The 18,416-nt window shown below is 45.7% G+C and overlaps 51 pseudogenes; all 51 read left to right on the top strand.

Moving 5' to 3' along the window:
* The first annotated feature begins 445 nt into the window (after positions 1–445).
* Positions 446–564, top strand: LOC140085682 (5S ribosomal RNA; annotated as a pseudogene).
* Positions 565–634: 70 nt separating this feature from the next.
* On the top strand, positions 635–753 carry LOC140099567 (5S ribosomal RNA; annotated as a pseudogene).
* A 70-nt stretch (positions 754–823) lies between these two features.
* On the top strand, positions 824–942 carry LOC140080376 (5S ribosomal RNA; annotated as a pseudogene).
* Positions 943–1,202: 260 nt separating this feature from the next.
* Positions 1,203–1,321, top strand: LOC140092978 (5S ribosomal RNA; annotated as a pseudogene).
* A 259-nt stretch (positions 1,322–1,580) lies between these two features.
* Positions 1,581–1,699, top strand: LOC140080375 (5S ribosomal RNA; annotated as a pseudogene).
* Positions 1,700–1,769: 70 nt separating this feature from the next.
* Positions 1,770–1,888, top strand: LOC140080374 (5S ribosomal RNA; annotated as a pseudogene).
* A 70-nt stretch (positions 1,889–1,958) lies between these two features.
* LOC140090244 (5S ribosomal RNA) lies at positions 1,959–2,077 on the top strand (annotated as a pseudogene).
* A 259-nt stretch (positions 2,078–2,336) lies between these two features.
* LOC140099566 (5S ribosomal RNA) lies at positions 2,337–2,455 on the top strand (annotated as a pseudogene).
* A 70-nt stretch (positions 2,456–2,525) lies between these two features.
* On the top strand, positions 2,526–2,644 carry LOC140099563 (5S ribosomal RNA; annotated as a pseudogene).
* Positions 2,645–2,714: 70 nt separating this feature from the next.
* On the top strand, positions 2,715–2,833 carry LOC140080156 (5S ribosomal RNA; annotated as a pseudogene).
* A 251-nt stretch (positions 2,834–3,084) lies between these two features.
* Positions 3,085–3,203, top strand: LOC140092685 (5S ribosomal RNA; annotated as a pseudogene).
* A 70-nt stretch (positions 3,204–3,273) lies between these two features.
* Positions 3,274–3,392, top strand: LOC140087429 (5S ribosomal RNA; annotated as a pseudogene).
* A 70-nt stretch (positions 3,393–3,462) lies between these two features.
* Positions 3,463–3,581, top strand: LOC140093913 (5S ribosomal RNA; annotated as a pseudogene).
* Positions 3,582–3,651: 70 nt separating this feature from the next.
* On the top strand, positions 3,652–3,770 carry LOC140080372 (5S ribosomal RNA; annotated as a pseudogene).
* A 70-nt stretch (positions 3,771–3,840) lies between these two features.
* On the top strand, positions 3,841–3,959 carry LOC140089540 (5S ribosomal RNA; annotated as a pseudogene).
* A 70-nt stretch (positions 3,960–4,029) lies between these two features.
* LOC140083921 (5S ribosomal RNA) lies at positions 4,030–4,148 on the top strand (annotated as a pseudogene).
* A 70-nt stretch (positions 4,149–4,218) lies between these two features.
* On the top strand, positions 4,219–4,337 carry LOC140085681 (5S ribosomal RNA; annotated as a pseudogene).
* Positions 4,338–4,407: 70 nt separating this feature from the next.
* On the top strand, positions 4,408–4,526 carry LOC140080371 (5S ribosomal RNA; annotated as a pseudogene).
* Positions 4,527–4,596: 70 nt separating this feature from the next.
* On the top strand, positions 4,597–4,715 carry LOC140087109 (5S ribosomal RNA; annotated as a pseudogene).
* Positions 4,716–4,785: 70 nt separating this feature from the next.
* Positions 4,786–4,904, top strand: LOC140078320 (5S ribosomal RNA; annotated as a pseudogene).
* Positions 4,905–4,974: 70 nt separating this feature from the next.
* On the top strand, positions 4,975–5,093 carry LOC140096559 (5S ribosomal RNA; annotated as a pseudogene).
* Positions 5,094–5,163: 70 nt separating this feature from the next.
* On the top strand, positions 5,164–5,282 carry LOC140095121 (5S ribosomal RNA; annotated as a pseudogene).
* Positions 5,283–5,352: 70 nt separating this feature from the next.
* LOC140080370 (5S ribosomal RNA) lies at positions 5,353–5,471 on the top strand (annotated as a pseudogene).
* Positions 5,472–5,541: 70 nt separating this feature from the next.
* Positions 5,542–5,660, top strand: LOC140087108 (5S ribosomal RNA; annotated as a pseudogene).
* A 70-nt stretch (positions 5,661–5,730) lies between these two features.
* LOC140078591 (5S ribosomal RNA) lies at positions 5,731–5,849 on the top strand (annotated as a pseudogene).
* Positions 5,850–6,297: 448 nt separating this feature from the next.
* On the top strand, positions 6,298–6,416 carry LOC140085680 (5S ribosomal RNA; annotated as a pseudogene).
* A 70-nt stretch (positions 6,417–6,486) lies between these two features.
* On the top strand, positions 6,487–6,605 carry LOC140099562 (5S ribosomal RNA; annotated as a pseudogene).
* A 70-nt stretch (positions 6,606–6,675) lies between these two features.
* LOC140080369 (5S ribosomal RNA) lies at positions 6,676–6,794 on the top strand (annotated as a pseudogene).
* A 72-nt stretch (positions 6,795–6,866) lies between these two features.
* On the top strand, positions 6,867–6,985 carry LOC140090243 (5S ribosomal RNA; annotated as a pseudogene).
* Positions 6,986–7,055: 70 nt separating this feature from the next.
* LOC140087063 (5S ribosomal RNA) lies at positions 7,056–7,174 on the top strand (annotated as a pseudogene).
* Positions 7,175–7,622: 448 nt separating this feature from the next.
* On the top strand, positions 7,623–7,741 carry LOC140078580 (5S ribosomal RNA; annotated as a pseudogene).
* Positions 7,742–7,811: 70 nt separating this feature from the next.
* LOC140087978 (5S ribosomal RNA) lies at positions 7,812–7,930 on the top strand (annotated as a pseudogene).
* Positions 7,931–8,756: 826 nt separating this feature from the next.
* Positions 8,757–8,875, top strand: LOC140085679 (5S ribosomal RNA; annotated as a pseudogene).
* Positions 8,876–8,945: 70 nt separating this feature from the next.
* Positions 8,946–9,064, top strand: LOC140099561 (5S ribosomal RNA; annotated as a pseudogene).
* A 259-nt stretch (positions 9,065–9,323) lies between these two features.
* On the top strand, positions 9,324–9,442 carry LOC140080368 (5S ribosomal RNA; annotated as a pseudogene).
* Positions 9,443–9,890: 448 nt separating this feature from the next.
* LOC140092977 (5S ribosomal RNA) lies at positions 9,891–10,009 on the top strand (annotated as a pseudogene).
* A 259-nt stretch (positions 10,010–10,268) lies between these two features.
* LOC140080366 (5S ribosomal RNA) lies at positions 10,269–10,387 on the top strand (annotated as a pseudogene).
* A 70-nt stretch (positions 10,388–10,457) lies between these two features.
* LOC140080365 (5S ribosomal RNA) lies at positions 10,458–10,576 on the top strand (annotated as a pseudogene).
* Positions 10,577–10,646: 70 nt separating this feature from the next.
* LOC140099560 (5S ribosomal RNA) lies at positions 10,647–10,765 on the top strand (annotated as a pseudogene).
* A 70-nt stretch (positions 10,766–10,835) lies between these two features.
* On the top strand, positions 10,836–10,954 carry LOC140099559 (5S ribosomal RNA; annotated as a pseudogene).
* A 70-nt stretch (positions 10,955–11,024) lies between these two features.
* Positions 11,025–11,143, top strand: LOC140080145 (5S ribosomal RNA; annotated as a pseudogene).
* Positions 11,144–11,394: 251 nt separating this feature from the next.
* Positions 11,395–11,513, top strand: LOC140089073 (5S ribosomal RNA; annotated as a pseudogene).
* A 70-nt stretch (positions 11,514–11,583) lies between these two features.
* Positions 11,584–11,702, top strand: LOC140093911 (5S ribosomal RNA; annotated as a pseudogene).
* Positions 11,703–11,772: 70 nt separating this feature from the next.
* On the top strand, positions 11,773–11,891 carry LOC140080364 (5S ribosomal RNA; annotated as a pseudogene).
* A 70-nt stretch (positions 11,892–11,961) lies between these two features.
* On the top strand, positions 11,962–12,080 carry LOC140089539 (5S ribosomal RNA; annotated as a pseudogene).
* Positions 12,081–12,150: 70 nt separating this feature from the next.
* On the top strand, positions 12,151–12,269 carry LOC140083909 (5S ribosomal RNA; annotated as a pseudogene).
* A 70-nt stretch (positions 12,270–12,339) lies between these two features.
* On the top strand, positions 12,340–12,458 carry LOC140085678 (5S ribosomal RNA; annotated as a pseudogene).
* Positions 12,459–12,528: 70 nt separating this feature from the next.
* Positions 12,529–12,647, top strand: LOC140080363 (5S ribosomal RNA; annotated as a pseudogene).
* A 70-nt stretch (positions 12,648–12,717) lies between these two features.
* On the top strand, positions 12,718–12,836 carry LOC140087107 (5S ribosomal RNA; annotated as a pseudogene).
* Positions 12,837–12,906: 70 nt separating this feature from the next.
* LOC140078569 (5S ribosomal RNA) lies at positions 12,907–13,025 on the top strand (annotated as a pseudogene).
* A 448-nt stretch (positions 13,026–13,473) lies between these two features.
* On the top strand, positions 13,474–13,592 carry LOC140085677 (5S ribosomal RNA; annotated as a pseudogene).
* Positions 13,593–18,416: the final 4,824 nt, after the last annotated feature.

Genomic DNA, 18,416 nt, shown 5'->3' with positions numbered 1-18,416 from the left:
TTGAACCTGAAAATTGTTAGTTTCTCTGTCAAAGATGGTAAAAGAAGGTTCAAATTGAACAGATGCTGTCAACGGCCATTCTAAGCTGAATGTGCCTGCTCTCGTCAGATGGCAGCAGCAATGCAGCTTAAGGCTTGGCAAGTACCAGCATGGGAGACTGGCTGGGAATCCCAAGTTCTGTTGAGCTTTTTGAACCTGAAAATTGTGTTAGTTTCTCTATGAGATAGTAAAAGAAGGTTCAAATTGAACAGCTGCTGTCAACGGCCATTCTAAGCTGAATGTGCGTGCTCTTGTCGGATCACAGCAGCGATGCGGCTTAAGGCTTGGCAAGTACCAGCATGGGAGACTGGCTGCGAATTCCAAGTTCCGTTGACCTTTTTGAACCTGAAAATTGTGTTAGTTTCTCTATGAGATAGTAAATGAAGGTTCAAACTGAACAGCTGCTGTCAACGGCCATTCTAAGCTGAATGTGCCTGCTCTCGTCAGATCGCAGCATCAATGCAGCTTAAGGCTTGGCAAGTACCAGCATGGGAGACTGGCTGGGAATCCCAAGTTCTGTTGACCTTTTTGAACCTGAAAATTGTTAGTTTCTCTGTCAAAGATGGTAAAAGAAGGTTCAAATTGAACAGCTGCTGTCAACGGCCATTCTAAGCTGAATGTGCCTGCTCTCGTCAGATCGCAGCAGCAATGCAGCTTAAGGCTTGGCAAGTACCAGCATGGGAGACTGGCTGGGAATCCCAAGTTCCGTTGACCTTTTTGAACCTGAAAATTGTGTTAGTTTCTCTATGAGATAGTAAAAGAAGGTTCAAATTGAACAGCTGCTGTCAACGGCCATTCTAAGCTGAATGTGCCTGCTCTCGTCAGATCGCAGCAGCAATGCAGCTTAAGGCTTGGCAAGTACCAGCATGGGAGACTGGCTGGGAATCCCAAGTTCTGTTGACCTTTTTGAACCTGAAAATTGTGTTAGTTTCTCTGTCAAAGATGGTAAAAGAAGGTTCAAATTGAACAGCTGCTGTCAACGGCCATTCTAAGCTGAATGTGCCTGCTCTCGTCAGATGGCAGCAGCAATGCAGCTTAAGGCTTGGTAAGTACCAGCATGGGAGACTGGCTGGAATCCCAAGTTCTGTTGACCTTTTTGAACCTGAAAATTGTGTTAGTTTCTCTATGAGATAGTAAAAGAAGGTTCAAATTGAACAGCTGCTGTCAACGGCCATTCTAAGCTGAATGTGCCTGCTCTCGTCAGATCGCAGCAGCAATGCAGCTTAAGGTTTGGCAAGTACCAGCATGGGAGACTGGCTGGGAATCTCAAGTTCTGTTGACCTTTTTGAACCTGAAAATTGTGTTAGTTTCTCTATGAGATAGTAAAAGAAGGTTCAAATTGAACAACTGCTGTCAACGGCCATTCTAAGCTGAATGTGCGTGCTCTTGTCGGATCACAGCAGCGATGCGGCTTAAGGCTTGGCAAGTACCAGCATGGGAGACTGGCTGCGAATTCCAAGTTCCGTTGACCTTTTTGAACCTGAAAATTGTGTTAGTTTCTCTATGAGATAGTAAAAGAAGGTTCAAACTGAACAGCTGCTGTCAACGGCCATTCTAAGCTGAATGTGCCTGCTCTCGTCAGATCGCAGCAGCAATGCAGCTTAAGGCTTGGCAAGTACCAGCATGGGAGACTGGCTGGGAATCCCAAGTTCTGTTGACCTTTTTGAACCTGAAAATTGTTAGTTTCTCTGTCAAAGATGGTAAAAGAAGGTTCAAACTGAACAGCTGCTGTCAACGGCCATTCTAAGCTGAATGTGCCTGCTCTCGTCAGATCGCAGCAGCAATGCAGCTTAAGGCTTGGCAAGTACCAGCATGGGAGACTGGCTGGGAATCCCAAGTTCTGTTGACCTTTTTGAACCTGAAAATTGTTAGTTTCTCTGTCAAAGATGGTAAAAGAAGGTTCAAATTGAACAGCTGCTGTCAACGGCCATTCTAAGCTGAATGTGCCTGCTCTCGTCAGATGGCAGCAGCAATGCAGCTTAAGGCTTGGTAAGTACCAGCATGGGAGACTGGCTGGGAATCCCAAGTTCCGTTGACCTTTTTGAACCTGAAAATTGTGTTAGTTTCTCTATGAGATAGTAAAAGAAGGTTCAAATTGAACAGCTGGTGTCAACGGCCATTCTAAGCTGAATGTGCGTGCTCTTGTCGGATCACAGCAGCGATGCGGCTTAAGGCTTGGCAAGTACCAGCATGGGAGACTGGCTGCGAATCCCAAGTTCCGTTGACCTTTTTGAACCTGAAAATTGTGTTAGTTTCTCTATGAGATAGTAAAAGAAGGTTCAAACTGAACAGCTGCTGTCAACGGCCATTCTAAGCTGAATGTGCCTGCTCTCGTCAGATCGCAGCAGCAATGCAGCTTAAGGCTTGGCAAGTACCAGCATGGGAGACTGGCTGGGAATCCCAAGTTCCGTTGACCTTTTTGAACCTGAAAATTGTGTTAGTTTCTCTATGAGATAGTAAAAGAAGGTTCAAATTGAACAGCTGCTGTCAACGGCCATTCTAAGCTGAATGTGCCTGCTCTCGTCAGATCGCAGCAGCAATGCAGCTTAAGGCTTGGCAAGTACCAGCATGGGAGACTGGCTGGGAATCCCAAGTTCCGTTGACCTTTTTGAACCTGAAAATTGTGTTAGTTTCTCTATGAGATAGTAAAAGAAGGTTCAAATTGAACAGCTGCTGTCAACGGCCATTCTAAGCTGAATGTGCCTGCTCTCATCAGATCGCAGCAGCAATGCAGCTTAAGGCTTGGCAAGTACCAGCATGGGAGACTGGCTGGGAATCCCAAGTTCTGTTGACCTTTTTGAACCTGAAAATTGTGTTAGTTTCTCTATGAGATAGTAAAAGAAGGTTCAAATTGAACAGCTGCTGTCAACGGCCATTCTAAGCTGAATGTGCCTGCTCTCGTCAGATCGCAGCAGCTTAAAGCTTGGCAAGTACCAGCATGGGAGACTGGCTGGGAATCCCAAGTTCCGTTGACCTTTTTGAACCTGAAAATTGTGTTAGTTTCTCTATGAGATAGTAAAAGAAGGTTCAAATTGAACAGCTGCTGTCAACGGCCATTCTAAGCTGAATGTGCCTGCTCTAGTCAGATCGCAGCAGCAATGCAGCTTAAGGCTTGGCAAGTACCAGCATGGGAGACTGGCTGGGAATCCCAAGTTCTGTTGACCTTTTTGAACCTGAAAATTGTGTTAGTTTCTCTATGAGATAGTAAAAGAAGGTTCAAATTGAACAGCTGCTGTCAACGGCCATTCTAAGCTGAATGTGCCTGCTCTCGTCAGATCGCAGCAGCAATGCAGCTTAAGGCTTGGCAAGTACCAGCATGGGAGACTGTCTGGGAATCCCAAGTTCCGTTGACCTTTTTGAACCTGAAAATTGTGTTAGTTTCTCTATGAGATAGTAAAAGAAGGTTCAAATTGAACAGCTGCTGTCATCGGCCATTCTAAGCTGAATGTGCCTGCTCTCGTCAGATCGCAGCAGCAATGCAGCGTAAGGCTTGGCAAGTACCAGCATGGGAGACTGGCTGGGAATCCCAAGTACTGTTGACCTTTTTGAACCTGAAAATTGTGTTAGTTTTTCTATGAGATAGTAAAAGAAGGTTCAAATTGAACAGCTGCTGTCAACGGCCATTCTAAGCTGAATGTGCCTGCTCTCGTCAGATCGCAGCAGCAATGCAGCTTAAGGCTTGGCAAGTACCAGCATGGGAGACTGGCTGGGAATCCCAAGTTCTGTTGACCTTTTTGAACCTGAAAATTGTGTTAGTTTCTCTATGAGATAGTAAAAGAAGGTTTAAATTGAACAGCTGCTGTCAACGGCCATTCTAAGCTGAATGTGCCTGCTCTCGTCAGATCGCAGCAACAATGCAGCTTAAGGCTTGGCAAGTACATGCATGGGAGACTGGCTGGGAATCCCAAGTTCTGTTGACCTTTTTGAACCTGAAAATTGTTAGTTTCTCTGTCAAAGATGGTAAAAGAAGGTTCAAATTGAACAGCTGCTGTCAACGGCCATTCTAAGCTGAATGTGCCTGCTCTCGTCAGATCGCAGCAGCAATGCAGCTTAAGGCTTGGCAAGTACCAGCATGGGAGACTGGCTGGGAAAACCAAGTTCCGTTGACCTTTTTGAACCTGAAAATTGTGTTAGTTTCTCTATGAGATAGTAAAAGAAGGTTCAAACTGAACAGCTGCTGTCAACGGCCATTCTAAGCTGAATGTGCCTGCTCTCGTCAGATCGCAGCATCAATGCAGCTTAAGGCTTGGCAAGTACCAGCATGGGAGACTGGCTGGGAATCCCAAGTTCTGTTGACCTTTTTGAACCTGAAAATTGTTAGTTTCTCTGTCAAAGATGGTAAAAGAAGGTTCAAATTGAACAGCTGCTGTCAACGGCCATTCTAAGCTGAATGTGCCTGCTCTCGTCAGATCGCAGCAGCAATGCAGCTTAAGGCTTGGCAAGTACCAGCATGGGAGACTGGCTGGGAATCCCAAGTTCTGTTGACCTTTTTGAACCTGAAAATTGTGTTAGTTTCTCTATGAGATAGTAAAAGAAGGTTCAAATTGAACAGCTGCTGTCAACGGCCATTCTAAGCTGAATGTGCCTGCTCTCGTCAGATCGCAGCAACAATGCAGCTTAAGGCTTGGCAAGTACAAGCATGGGAGACTGGCTGGGAATCCCAAGTTCTGTTGACCTTTTTGAACCTGAAAATTGTTAGTTTCTCTGTCAAAGATGGTAAAAGAAGGTTCAAATTGAACAGCTGCTGTCAACGGCCATTCTAAGCTGAATGTGCCTGCTCTCGTCAGATCGCAGCAGCAATGCAGCTTAAGGCTTGGAGAGTACCAGCATGGGAGACTGGCTGGGAATACCAAGTTCCGTTGACCTTTTTGAACCTGAAAATTGTGTTAGTTTCTCTATGAGATAGTAAAAGAAGGTTCAAACTGAACAGCTGCTGTCAACGGCCATTCTAAGCTGAATGTGCCTGCTCTCGTCAGATCACAGCAGCAATGCAGCTTAAGGCTTGCCAAGTACCAGCATGGGAGACTGGCTGGGAATCCCAAGTTCCGTTGACCTTTTTGAACCTGAAAATTGTGTTAGTTTCTCTATGAGATAGTAAAAGAAGGTTCAAACTGAACAGCTGCTGTCAATGGCCATTCTAAGCTGAATGTGCCTGCTCTCGTCAGATCGCAGCATAAATGCAGCTTAAGGCTTGGCAAGTACCAGCATGGGAGACTGGCTGGGAATCCCAAGTTCTGTTGACCTTTTTGAACTTGAAAATTGTTAGTTTCTCTGTCAAAGATGGTAAAAGAAGGTTCAAATTGAACAGCTGCTGTCAACGGCCATTCTAAGCTGAATGTGCCTGCTCTCGTCAGATCGCAGCAGCAATGCAGCTTAAGGCTTGGCAAGTACCAGCATGGGAGACTGGCTGGGAATCCCAAGTTCTGTTGACCTTTTTGAACCTGAAAATTGTGTTAGTTTCTCTATGAGATAGTAAAAGAAGGTTCAAATTGAACAGCTGCTGTCAACGGCCATTCTAAGCTGAATGTGCCTGCTCTCGTCAGATCGCAGCAACAATGCAGCTTAAGGCTTGGCAAGTACAAGCATGGGAGACTGGCTGGGAATCCCAAGTTCTGTTGACCTTTTTGAACCTGAAAATTGTTAGTTTCTCTGTCAAAGATGGTAAAAGAAGGTTCAAATTGAACAGCTGCTGTCAACGGCCATTCTAAGCTGAATGTGCCTGCTCTCGTCAGATCGCAGCAGCAATGCAGCTTAAGGCTTGGCAAGTACCAGCATGGGAGACTGGCTGGGAATACCAAGTTCCGTTGACCTTTTTGAACCTGAAAATTGTGTTAGTTTCTCTATGAGATAGTAAAAGAAGGTTCAAACTGAACAGCTGCTGTCAACGGCCATTCTAAGCTGAATGTGCCTGCTCTCGTCAGATCAGAGCAGCAATGCAGCTTAAGGCTTGGCAAGTACCAGCATGGGAGACTGGCTGGGAATCCCAAGTTCCGTTGACCTTTTTGAACCTGAAAATTGTGTTAGTTTCTCTATGAGATAGTAAAAGAAGGTTCAAATTGAACAGCTGCTGTCAACGGCCATTCTAAGCTGAATGTGCGTGCTCTTGTCGGATCACAGGAGCGATGCGGCTTAAGGCTTGGCAAGTACCAGCATGGGAGACTGGCTGCGAATTCCAAGTTCCGTTGACCTTTTTGAACCTGAAAATTGTGTTAGTTTCTCTATGAGATAGTAAAAGAAGGTTCAAACTGAACAGCTGCTGTCAACGGCCATTCTAAGCTGAATGTGCCTGCTCTCGTCAGATCGCAGCATCAATGCAGCTTAAGGCTTGGCAAGTACCAGCATGGGAGACTGGCTGGGAATCCCAAGTTCTGTTGACCTTTTTGAACCTGAAAATTGTTAGTTTCTCTGTCAAAGATGGTAAAAGAAGGTTCAAATTGAACAGCTGCTGTCAACGGCCATTCTAAGCTGAATGTGCCTGCTCTCGTCAGATCGCAGCAGCAATGCAGCTTAAGGCTTGGCAAGTACCAGCATGGGAGACTGGCTGGGAATCCCAAGTTCCGTTGACCTTTTTGAACCTGAAAATTGTGTTAGTTTCTCTATGAGATAGTAAAAGAAGGTTCAAATTGAACAGCTGCTGTCAACGGCCATTCTAAGCTGAATGTGCCTGCTCTCGTCAGATCGCAGCAGCAATGCAGCTTAAGGCTTGGCAAGTACCAGCATGGGAGACTGGCTGGGAATCCCAAGTTCTGTTGACCTTTTTGAACCTGAAAATTGTGTTAGTTTCTCTGTCAAAGATGGTAAAAGAAGGTTCAAATTGAACAGCTGCTGTCAACGGCCATTCTAAGCTGAATGTGCCTGCTCTCGTCAGATGGCAGCAGCAATGCAGCTTAAGGCTTGGTAAGTACCAGCATGGGAGACTGGCTGGGAATCCCAAGTTCCGTTGACCTTTTTGAACCTGAAAATTGTGTTAGTTTCTCTATGAGATAGTAAAAGAAGGTTCAAATTGAACAGCTGCTGTCAACGGCCATTTTAAGCTGAATGTGCCTGCTCTCGTCAGATCGCAGCAGCAATGCAGCTTAAGGCTTGGCAAGTACCAGCATGGGAGACTGGCTGGGAATCCCAAGTTCTGTTGACCTTTTTGAACCTGAAAACTGTGTTAGTTTCTCTATGAGATAGTAAAAGAAGGTTCAAATTGAACAGCTGCTGTCAACGGCCATTCTAAGCTGAATGTGCCTGCTCTAGTCAGATCGCAGCAGCAATGCAGCTTAAGGCTTGGCAAGTACCAGCATGGGAGACTGGCTGGGAATCCCAAGTTCTGTTGAGCTTTTTGAACCTGAAAACTGTGTTAGTTTCTCTATGAGATAGTAAAAGAAGGTTCAAATTGAACAGCTGCTGTCAACGGCCATTCTAAGCTGAATGTGCGTGCTCTTGTCGGATCACAGCAGCGATGCGGCTTAAGGCTTGGCAAGTACCAGCATGGGAGACTGGCTGCGAATCCCAAGTTCCGTTGACCTTTTTGAACCTGAAAATTGTGTTAGTTTCTCTATGAGATAGTAAAAGAAGGTTCAAATTGAACAGCTGCTGTCAACGGCCATTCTAAGCTGAATGTGCCTGCTCTCGTCAGATCGCAGCAGCAATGCAGCTTAAGGCTTGGCAAGTACCAGCATGGGAGACTGGCTGGGAATACCAAGTTCCGTTGACCTTTTTGAACCTGAAAATTGTGTTAGTTTCTCTATGAGATAGTAAAAGAAGGTTCAAACTGAACAGCTGCTGTCAACGGCCATTCTAAGCTGAATGTGCCTGCTCTCGTCAGATCACAGCAGCAATGCAGCTTAAGGCTTGGCAAGTACCAGCATGGGAGACTGGCTGGGAATCCCAAGTTCCGTTGACCTTTTTGAACCTGAAAATTGTGTTAGTTTCTCTATGAGATAGTAAAAGAAGGTTCAAATTGAACAGCTGCTGTCAACGGCCATTCTAAGCTGAATGTGCGTGCTCTTGTCGGAGCACAGCAGCGATGCGGCTTAAGGCTTGGCAAGTACCAGCATGGGAGACTGGCTGCGAATTCCAAGTTCCGTTGACCTTTTTGAACCTGAAAATTGTGTTAGTTTCTCTATGAGATAGTAAAAGAAGGTTCAAATTGAACAGCTGGTGTCAACGGCCATTCTAAGCTGAATGTGCGTGCTCTTGTCGGAGCACAGCAGCGATGCGGCTTAAGGCTTGGCAAGTACCAGCATGGGAGACTGGCTGCGAATTCCAAGTTCCGTTGACCTTTTTGAACCTGAAAATTGTGTTAGTTTCTCTATGAGATAGTAAAAGAAGGTTCAAACTGAACAGCTGCTGTCAACGGCCATTCTAAGCTGAATGTGCCTGCTCTCGTCAGATGGCAGCAGCAATGCAGCTTAAGGCTTGGCAAGTACCAGCATGGGAGACTGGCTGGGAATCCCAAGTTCTGTTGAGCTTTTTGAACCTGAAAATTGTGTTAGTTTCTCTATGAGATAGTAAAAGAAGGTTCAAATTGAACAGCTGCTGTCAACGGCCATTCTAAGCTGAATGTGCGTGCTCTTGTCGGATCACAGCAGCGATGCGGCTTAAGGCTTGGCAAGTACCAGCATGGGAGACTGGCTGCGAATTCCAAGTTCCGTTGACCTTTTTGAACCTGAAAATTGTGTTAGTTTCTCTATGAGATAGTAAAAGAAGGTTCAAACTGAACAGCTGCTGTCAACGGCCATTCTAAGCTGAATGTGCCTGCTCTCGTCAGATCGCAGCATCAATGCAGCTTAAGGCTTGGCAAGTACCAGCATGGGAGACTGGCTGGGAATCCCAAGTTCTGTTGACCTTTTTGAACCTGAAAATTGTTAGTTTCTCTGTCAAAGATGGTAAAAGAAGGTTCAAATTGAACAGCTGCTGTCAACGGCCATTCTAAGCTGAATGTGCCTGCTCTCGTCAGATCGCAGCAGCAATGCAGCTTAAGGCTTGGCAAGTACCAGCATGGGAGACTGGCTGGGAATCCCAAGTTCCGTTGACCTTTCTGAACCTGAAAATTGTGTTAGTTTCTCTATGAGATAGTAAAAGAAGGTTTAAATTGAACAGCTGCTGTCAACGGCCATTCTAAGCTGAATGTGCGTGCTCTTGTCGGATCACAGCAGCGATGCGGCTTAAGGCTTGGCAAGTACCAGCATGGGAGACTGGCTGCGAATTCCAAGTTCCGTTGACCTTTTTGAACCTGAAAATTGTGTTAGTTTCTCTATGAGATAGTAAAAGAAGGTTCAAACTGAACAGCTGCTGTCAACGGCCATTCTAAGCTGAATGTGCCTGCTCTCGTCAGATCGCAGCAGCAATGCAGCTTAAGGCTTGGCAAGTACCAGCATGGGAGACTGGCTGGGAATCCCAAGTTCTGTTGACCTTTTTGACCCTGAAAATTGTTAGTTTCTCTGTCAAAGATGGTAAAAGAAGGTTCAAATTGAACAGATGCTGTCAACGGCCATTCTAAGCTGAATGTGCCTGCTCTCGTCAGATGGCAGCAGCAATGCAGCTTAAGGCTTGGCAAGTACCAGCATGGGAGACTGGCTGGGAATCCCAAGTTCTGTTGAGCTTTTTGAACCTGAAAATTGTGTTAGTTTCTCTATGAGATAGTAAAAGAAGGTTCAAATTGAACAGCTGCTGTCAACGGCCATTCTAAGCTGAATGTGCGTGCTCTTGTCGGATCACAGCAGCGATGCGGCTTAAGGCTTGGCAAGTACCAGCATGGGAGACTGGCTGCGAATTCCAAGTTCCGTTGACCTTTTTGAACCTGAAAATTGTGTTAGTTTCTCTATGAGATAGTAAATGAAGGCTCAAACTGAACAGCTGCTGTCAACGGCCATTCTAAGCTGAATGTGCCTGCTCTCGTCAGATCGCAGCAGCAATGCAGCTTAAGGTTTGGCAAGTACCAGCATGGGAGACTGGCTGGGAATCTCAAGTTCTGTTGACCTTTTTGAACCTGAAAATTGTGTTAGTTTCTCTATGAGATAGTAAAAGAAGGTTCAAATTGAACAACTGCTGTCAACGGCCATTCTAAGCTGAATGTGCGTGCTCTTGTCGGATCACAGCAGCGATGCGGCTTAAGGCTTGGCAAGTACCAGCATGGGAGACTGGCTGCGAATTCCAAGTTCCGTTGACCTTTTTGAACCTGAAAATTGTGTTAGTTTCTCTATGAGATAGTAAAAGAAGGTTCAAACTGAACAGCTGCTGTCAACGGCCATTCTAAGCTGAATGTGCCTGCTCTCGTCAGATCGCAGCAGCAATGCAGCTTAAGGCTTGGCAAGTACCAGCATGGGAGACTGGCTGGGAATCCCAAGTTCTGTTGACCTTTTTGAACCTGAAAATTGTTAGTTTCTCTGTCAAAGATGGTAAAAGAAGGTTCAAACTGAACAGCTGCTGTCAACGGCCATTCTAAGCTGAATGTGCCTGCTCTCGTCAGATCGCAGCAGCAATGCAGCTTAAGGCTTGGCAAGTACCAGCATGGGAGACTGGCTGGGAATCCCAAGTTCTGTTGACCTTTTTGAACCTGAAAATTGTTAGTTTCTCTGTCAAAGATGGTAAAAGAAGGTTCAAATTGAACAGCTGCTGTCAACGGCCATTCTAAGCTGAATGTGCCTGCTCTCGTCAGATCGCAGCAGCAATGCAGCTTAAGGCTTGGCAAGTACCAGCATGGGAGACTGGCTGGGAATCCCAAGTTCCGTTGACCTTTTTGAACCTGAAAATTGTGTTAGTTTCTCTATGAGATAGTAAAAGAAGGTTCAAATTGAACAGCTGCTGTCAACGGCCATTCTAAGCTGAATGTGCCTGCTCTCGTCAGATCGCAGCAGCAATGCAGCTTAAGGCTTGGCAAGTACCAGCATGGGAGACTGGCTGGGAATCCCAAGTTCCGTTGACCTTTTTGAACCTGAAAATTGTGTTAGTTACTCTATGAGATAGTAAAAGAAGGTTCAAATTGAACAGCTGCTGTCAACGGCCATTCTAAGCTGAATGTGCCTGCTCTCATCAGATCGCAGCAGCAATGCAGCTTAAGGCTTGGCAAGTACCAGCATGGGAGACTGGCTGGGAATCCCAAGTTCTGTTGACCTTTTTGAACCTGAAAATTGTGTTAGTTTCTCTATGAGATAGTAAAAGAAGGTTCAAATTGAACAGCTGCTGTCAACGGCCATTCTAAGCTGAATGTGCCTGCTCTCGTCAGATCGCAGCAGCTTAAAGCTTGGCAAGTACCAGCATGGGAGACTGGCTGGGAATCCCAAGTTCCGTTGACCTTTTTGAACCTGAAAATTGTGTTAGTTTCTCTATGAGATAGTAAAAGAAGGTTCAAATTGAACAGCTGCTGTCAACGGCCATTCTAAGCTGAATGTGCCTGCTCTAGTCAGATCGCAGCAGCAATGCAGCTTAAGGCTTGGCAAGTACCAGCATGGGAGACTGGCTGGGAATACCAAGTTCCGTTGACCTTTTTGAACCTGAAAATTGTGTTAGTTTCTCTATGAGATAGTAAAAGAAGGTTCAAATTGAACAGCTGCTGTCATCGGCCATTCTAAGCTGAATGTGCCTGCTCTCGTCAGATCGCAGCAGCAATGCAGCGTAAGGCTTGGCAAGTACCAGCATGGGAGACTGGCTGGGAATCCCAAGTACTGTTGACCTTTTTGAACCTGAAAATTGTGTTAGTTTTTCTATGAGATAGTAAAAGAAGGTTCAAATTGAACAGCTGCTGTCAACGGCCATTCTAAGCTGAATGTGCCTGCTCTCGTCAGATCGCAGCAGCAATGCAGCTTAAGGCTTGGCAAGTACCAGCATGGGAGACTGGCTGGGAATCCCAAGTTCTGTTGACCTTTTTGAACCTGAAAATTGTGTTAGTTTCTCTATGAGATAGTAAAAGAAGGTTTAAATTGAACAGCTGCTGTCAACGGCCATTCTAAGCTGAATGTGCCTGCTCTCGTCAGATCGCAGCAACAATGCAGCTTAAGGCTTGGCAAGTACATGCATGGGAGACTGGCTGGGAATCCCAAGTTCTGTTGACCTTTTTGAACCTGAAAATTGTTAGTTTCTCTGTCAAAGATGGTAAAAGAAGGTTCAAATTGAACAGCTGCTGTCAACGGCCATTCTAAGCTGAATGTGCCTGCTCTCGTCAGATCGCAGCAGCAATGCAGCTTAAGGCTTGGCAAGTACCAGCATGGGAGACTGGCTGGGAAAACCAAGTTCCGTTGACCTTTTTGAACCTGAAAATTGTGTTAGTTTCTCTATGAGATAGTAAAAGAAGGTTCAAACTGAACAGCTGCTGTCAACGGCCATTCTAAGCTGAATGTGCCTGCTCTCGTCAGATCGCAGCATCAATGCAGCTTAAGGCTTGGCAAGTACCAGCATGGGAGACTGGCTGGGAATCCCAAGTTCTGTTGACCTTTTTGAACCTGAAAATTGTTAGTTTCTCTGTCAAAGATGGTAAAAGAAGGTTCAAATTGAACAGCTGCTGTCAACGGCCATTCTAAGCTGAATGTGCCTGCTCTCGTCAGATCGCAGCAGCAATGCAGCTTAAGGCTTGGCAAGTACCAGCATGGGAGACTGGCTGGGAATCCCAAGTTCTGTTGACCTTTTTGAACCTGAAAATTGTGTTAGTTTCTCTATGAGATAGTAAAAGAAGGTTCAAATTGAACAGCTGCTGTCAACGGCCATTCTAAGCTGAATGTGCCTGCTCTCGTCAGATCGCAGCAACAATGCAGCTTAAGGCTTGGCAAGTACAAGCATGGGAGACTGGCTGGGAATCCCAAGTTCTGTTGACCTTTTTGAACCTGAAAATTGTTAGTTTCTCTGTCAAAGATGGTAAAAGAAGGTTCAAATTGAACAGCTGCTGTCAACGGCCATTCTAAGCTGAATGTGCCTGCTCTCGTCAGATCGCAGCAGCAATGCAGCTTAAGGCTTGGCAAGTACCAGCATGGGAGACTGGCTGGGAATACCAAGTTCCGTTGACCTTTTTGAACCTGAAAATTGTGTTAGTTTCTCTATGAGATAGTAAAAGAAGGTTCAAACTGAACAGCTGCTGTCAACGGCCATTCTAAGCTGAATGTGCCTGCTCTCGTCAGATCACAGCAGCAATGCAGCTTAAGGCTTGGCAAGTACCAGCATGGGAGACTGGCTGGGAATCCCAAGTTCCGTTGACTTTTTTGAACCTGAAAATTGTGTTAGTTTCTCTATGAGATAGTAAAAGAAGGTTCAAATTGAACAGCTGCTGTCAACGGCCATTCTAAGCTGAATGTGCGTGCTCTTGTCGGAGCACAGCAGCGATGTGGCTTAAGGCTTGGCAAGTACCAGCATGGGAGACTGGCTGCGAATTCCAAGTTCCGTTGACCTTTTTGAACCTGAAAATTGTGTTAGTTTCTCTATGAGATAGTAAAAGAAGGTTCAAACTGAACAGCTGCTGTCAACGGCCATTCTAAGCTGAATGTGCCTGCTCTCGTCAGATCGCAGCATCAATGCAGCTTAAGGCTTGGCAAGTACCAGCATGGGAGACTGGCTGGGAATCCCAAGTTCTGTTGACCTTTTTGAACCTGAAAATTGTTAGTTTCTCTGTCAAAGATGGTAAAAGAAGGTTCAAATTGAACAGCTGCTGTCAACGGCCATTCTAAGCTGAATGTGCCTGCTCTCGTCAGATCGCAGCAGCAATACAGCTTAAGGCTTGGCAAGTACCAGCATGGGAGACTGGCTGGGAATCCCAAGTTCTGTTGACCTTTTTGAACCTGAAAATTGTGTTAGTTTCTCTATGAGATAGTAAAAGAAGGTTCAAATTGAACAGCTGCTGTCAACGGCCATTCTAAGCTGAATGTGCCTGCTCTCGTCAGATCGCAGCAACAATGCAGCTTAAGGCTTGGCAAGTACAAGCATGGGAGACTGGCTGGGAATCCCAAGTTCTGTTGACCTTTTTGAACCTGAAAATTGTTAGTTTCTCTGTCAAAGATGGTAAAAGAAGGTTCAAATTGAACAGCTGCTGTCAACGGCCATTCTAAGCTGAATGTGCCTGCTCTCGTCAGATCGCAGCAGCAATGCAGCTTAAGGCTTGGCAAGTACCAGCATGGGAGACTGGCTGGGAATACCAAGTTCCGTTGACCTTTTTGAACCTGAAAATTGTGTTAGTTTCTCTATGAGATAGTAAAAGAAGGTTCAAACTGAACAGCTGCTGTCAACGGCCATTCTAAGCTGAATGTGCCTGCTCTCGTCAGATCGCAGCAGCAATGCAGCTTAAGGCTTGGCAAGTACCAGCATGGGAGACTGGCTGGGAATCCCAAGTTCTGTTGACCTTTTTGAACCTGAAAATTGTGTTAGTTTCTCTATGAGATAGTAAAAGAAGGTTCAAATTGAACAGCTGCTGTCAACGGCCATTCTAAGCTGAATGTGCCTGCTCTCGTCAGATCGCAGCAACAATGCAGCTTAAGGCTTGGCAAGTACAAGCATGGGAGACTGGCTGGGAATCCCAAGTTCTGTTGACCTTTTTGAACCTGAAAATTGTTAGTTTCTCTGTCAAAGATGGTAAAAGAAGGTTCAAATTGAACAGCTGCTGTCAACGGCCATTCTAAGCTGAATGTGCCTGCTCTCGTCAGATCGCAGCAGCAATGCAGCTTAAGGCTTGGCAAGTACCAGCATGGGAGACTGGCTGGGAATACCAAGTTCCGTTGACCTTTTTGAACCTGAAAATTGTGTTAGTTTCTCTATGAGATAGTAAAAGAAGGTTCAAACTGAACAGCTGCTGTCAACGGCCATTCTAAGCTGAATGTGCCTGCTCTCGTCAGATCAGAGCAGCAATGCAGCTTAAGGCTTGGCAAGTACCAGCATGGGAGACTGGCTGGGAATCCCAAGTTCCGTTGACCTTTTTGAACCTGAAAATTGTGTTAGTTTCTCTATGAGATAGTAAAAGAAGGTTCAAATTGAACAGCTGCTGTCAACGGCCATTCTAAGCTGAATGTGCGTGCTCTTGTCGGATCACAGGAGCGATGCGGCTTAAGGCTTGGCAAGTACCAGCATGGGAGACTGGCTGCGAATTCCAAGTTCCGTTGACCTTTTTGAACCTGAAAATTGTGTTAGTTTCTCTATGAGATAGTAAAAGAAGGTTCAAACTGAACAGCTGCTGTCAACGGCCATTCTAAGCTGAATGTGCCTGCTCTCGTCAGATCGCAGCATCAATGCAGCTTAAGGCTTGGCAAGTACCAGCATGGGAGACTGGCTGGGAATCCCAAGTTCTGTTGACCTTTTTGAACCTGAAAATTGTTAGTTTCTCTGTCAAAGATGGTAAAAGAAGGTTCAAATTGAACAGCTGCTGTCAACGGCCATTCTAAGCTGAATGTGCCTGCTCTCGTCAGATCGCAGCAGCAATGCAGCTTAAGGCTTGGCAAGTACCAGCATGGGAGACTGGCTGGGAATCCCAAGTTCCGTTGACCTTTTTGAACCTGAAAATTGTGTTAGTTTCTCTATGAGATAGTAAAAGAAGGTTCAAATTGAACAGCTGCTGTCAACGGCCATTCTAAGCTGAATGTGCCTGCTCTCGTCAGATCGCAGCAGCAATGCAGCTTAAGGCTTGGCAAGTACCAGCATGGGAGACTGGCTGGGAATCCCAAGTTCTGTTGACCTTTTTGAACCTGAAAATTGTGTTAGTTTCTCTGTCAAAGATGGTAAAAGAAGGTTCAAATTGAACAGCTGCTGTCAACGGCCATTCTAAGCTGAATGTGCGTGCTCTTGTCGGAGCACAGCAGCGATGCGGCTTAAGGCTTGGCAAGTACCAGCATGGGAGACTGGCTGCGAATTCCAAGTTCCGTTGACCTTTTTGAACCTGAAAATTGTGTTAGTTTCTCTATGAGATAGTAAAAGAAGGTTCAAATTGAACAGCTGGTGTCAACGGCCATTCTAAGCTGAATGTGCGTGCTCTTGTCGGAGCACAGCAGCGATGCGGCTTAAGGCTTGGCAAGTACCAGCATGGGAGACTGGCTGCGAATTCCAAGTTCCGTTGACCTTTTTGAACCTGAAAATTGTGTTAGTTTCTCTATGAGATAGTAAAAGAAGGTTCAAACTGAACAGCTGCTGTCAACGGCCATTCTAAGCTGAATGTGCCTGCTCTCGTCAGATGGCAGCAGCAATGCAGCTTAAGGCTTGGCAAGTACCAGCATGGGAGACTGGCTGGGAATCCCAAGTTCTGTTGAGCTTTTTGAACCTGAAAATTGTGTTAGTTTCTCTATGAGATAGTAAAAGAAGGTTCAAATTGAACAGCTGCTGTCAACGGCCATTCTAAGCTGAATGTGCGTGCTCTTGTCGGATCACAGCAGCGATGCGGCTTAAGGCTTGGCAAGTACCAGCATGGGAGACTGGCTGCGAATTCCAAGTTCCGTTGACCTTTTTGAACCTGAAAATTGTGTTAGTTTCTCTATGAGATAGTAAAAGAAGGTTCAAACTGAACAGCTGCTGTCAACGGCCATTCTAAGCTGAATGTGCCTGCTCTCGTCAGATCGCAGCATCAATGCATCTTAAGGCTTGGCAAGTACCAGCATGGGAGACTGGCTGGGAATCCCAAGTTCTGTTGACCTTTTTGAACCTGAAAATTGTTAGTTTCTCTGTCAAAGATGGTAAAAGAAGGTTCAAATTGAACAGCTGCTGTCAACGGCCATTCTAAGCTGAATGTGCCTGCTCTCGTCAGATCGCAGCAGCAATGCAGCTTAAGGCTTGGCAAGTACCAGCATGGGAGACTGGCTGGGAATCCCAAGTTCCGTTGACCTTTTTGAACCTGAAAATTGTGTTAGTTTCTCTATGAGATAGTAAAAGAAGGTTCAAATTGAACAGCTGCTGTCAACGGCCATTCTAAGCTGAATGTGCGTGCTCTTGTCGGAGCACAGCAGCGATGCGGCTTAAGGCTTGGCAAGTACCAGCATGGGAGACTGGCTGCGAATTCCAAGTTCCGTTGACCTTTTTGAACCTGAAAATTGTGTTAGTTTCTCTATGAGATAGTAAAAGAAGGTTCAAATTGAACAGCTGGTGTCAACGGCCATTCTAAGCTGAATGTGCGTGCTCTTGTCGGAGCACAGCAGCGATGCGGCTTAAGGCTTGGCAAGTACCAGCATGGGAGACTGGCTGCGAATTCCAAGTTCCGTTGACCTTTTTGAACCTGAAAATTGTGTTAGTTTCTCTATGAGATAGTAAAAGAAGGTTCAAACTGAACAGCTGCTGTCAACGGCCATTCTAAGCTGAATGTGCCTGCTCTCGTCAGATGGCAGCAGCAATGCAGCTTAAGGCTTGGCAAGTACCAGCATGGGAGACTGGCTGGGAATCCCAAGTTCTGTTGAGCTTTTTGAACCTGAAAATTGTGTTAGTTTCTCTATGAGATAGTAAAAGAAGGTTCAAATTGAACAGCTGCTGTCAACGGCCATTCTAAGCTGAATGTGCGTGCTCTTGTCGGATCACAGCAGCGATGCGGCTTAAGGCTTGGCAAGTACCAGCATGGGAGACTGGCTGCGAATTCCAAGTTCCGTTGACCTTTTTGAACCTGAAAATTGTGTTAGTTTCTCTATGAGATAGTAAAAGAAGGTTCAAACTGAACAGCTGCTGTCAACGGCCATTCTAAGCTGAATGTGCCTGCTCTCGTCAGATCGCAGCATCAATGCATCTTAAGGCTTGGCAAGTACCAGCATGGGAGACTGGCTGGGAATCCCAAGTTCTGTTGACCTTTTTGAACCTGAAAATTGTTAGTTTCTCTGTCAAAGATGGTAAAAGAAGGTTCAAATTGAACAGCTGCTGTCAACGGCCATTCTAAGCTGAATGTGCCTGCTCTCGTCAGATCGCAGCAGCAATGCAGCTTAAGGCTTGGCAAGTACCAGCATGGGAGACTGGCTGGGAATCCCAAGTTCCGTTGACCTTTTTGAACCTGAAAATTGTGTTAGTTTCTCTATGAGATAGTAAAAGAAGGTTCAAATTGAACAGCTGCTGTCAACGGCCATTCTAAGCTGAATGTGCGTGCTCTTGTCGGATCACAGCAGCGATGCGGCTTAAGGCTTGGCAAGTACCAGCATGGGAGACTGGCTGCGAATTCCAAGTTCCGTTGACCTTTTTGAACCTGAAAATTGTGTTAGTTTCTCTATGAGATAGTAAAAGAAGGTTCAAACTGAACAGCTGCTGTCAACGGCCATTCTAAGCTGAATGTGCCTGCTCTCGTCAGATCGCAGCAGCAATGCAGCTTAAGGCTTGGCAAGTACCAGCATGGGAGACTGGCTGGGAATCCCAAGTTCTGTTGACCTTTTTGACCCTGAAAATTGTTAGTTTCTCTGTCAAAGATGGTAAAAGAAGGTTCAAATTGAACAGATGCTGTCAACGGCCATTCTAAGCTGAATGTG

Source organism: Engystomops pustulosus, chromosome 9 (assembly GCF_040894005.1).
Source record: "Engystomops pustulosus chromosome 9, aEngPut4.maternal, whole genome shotgun sequence".
Classification (NCBI taxonomy): Eukaryota; Metazoa; Chordata; class Amphibia; order Anura; family Leptodactylidae; genus Engystomops; species Engystomops pustulosus.
Note: the sequence above shows the minus strand (reverse complement) of the source record. Positions and strands in the feature narration are given on the sequence as shown.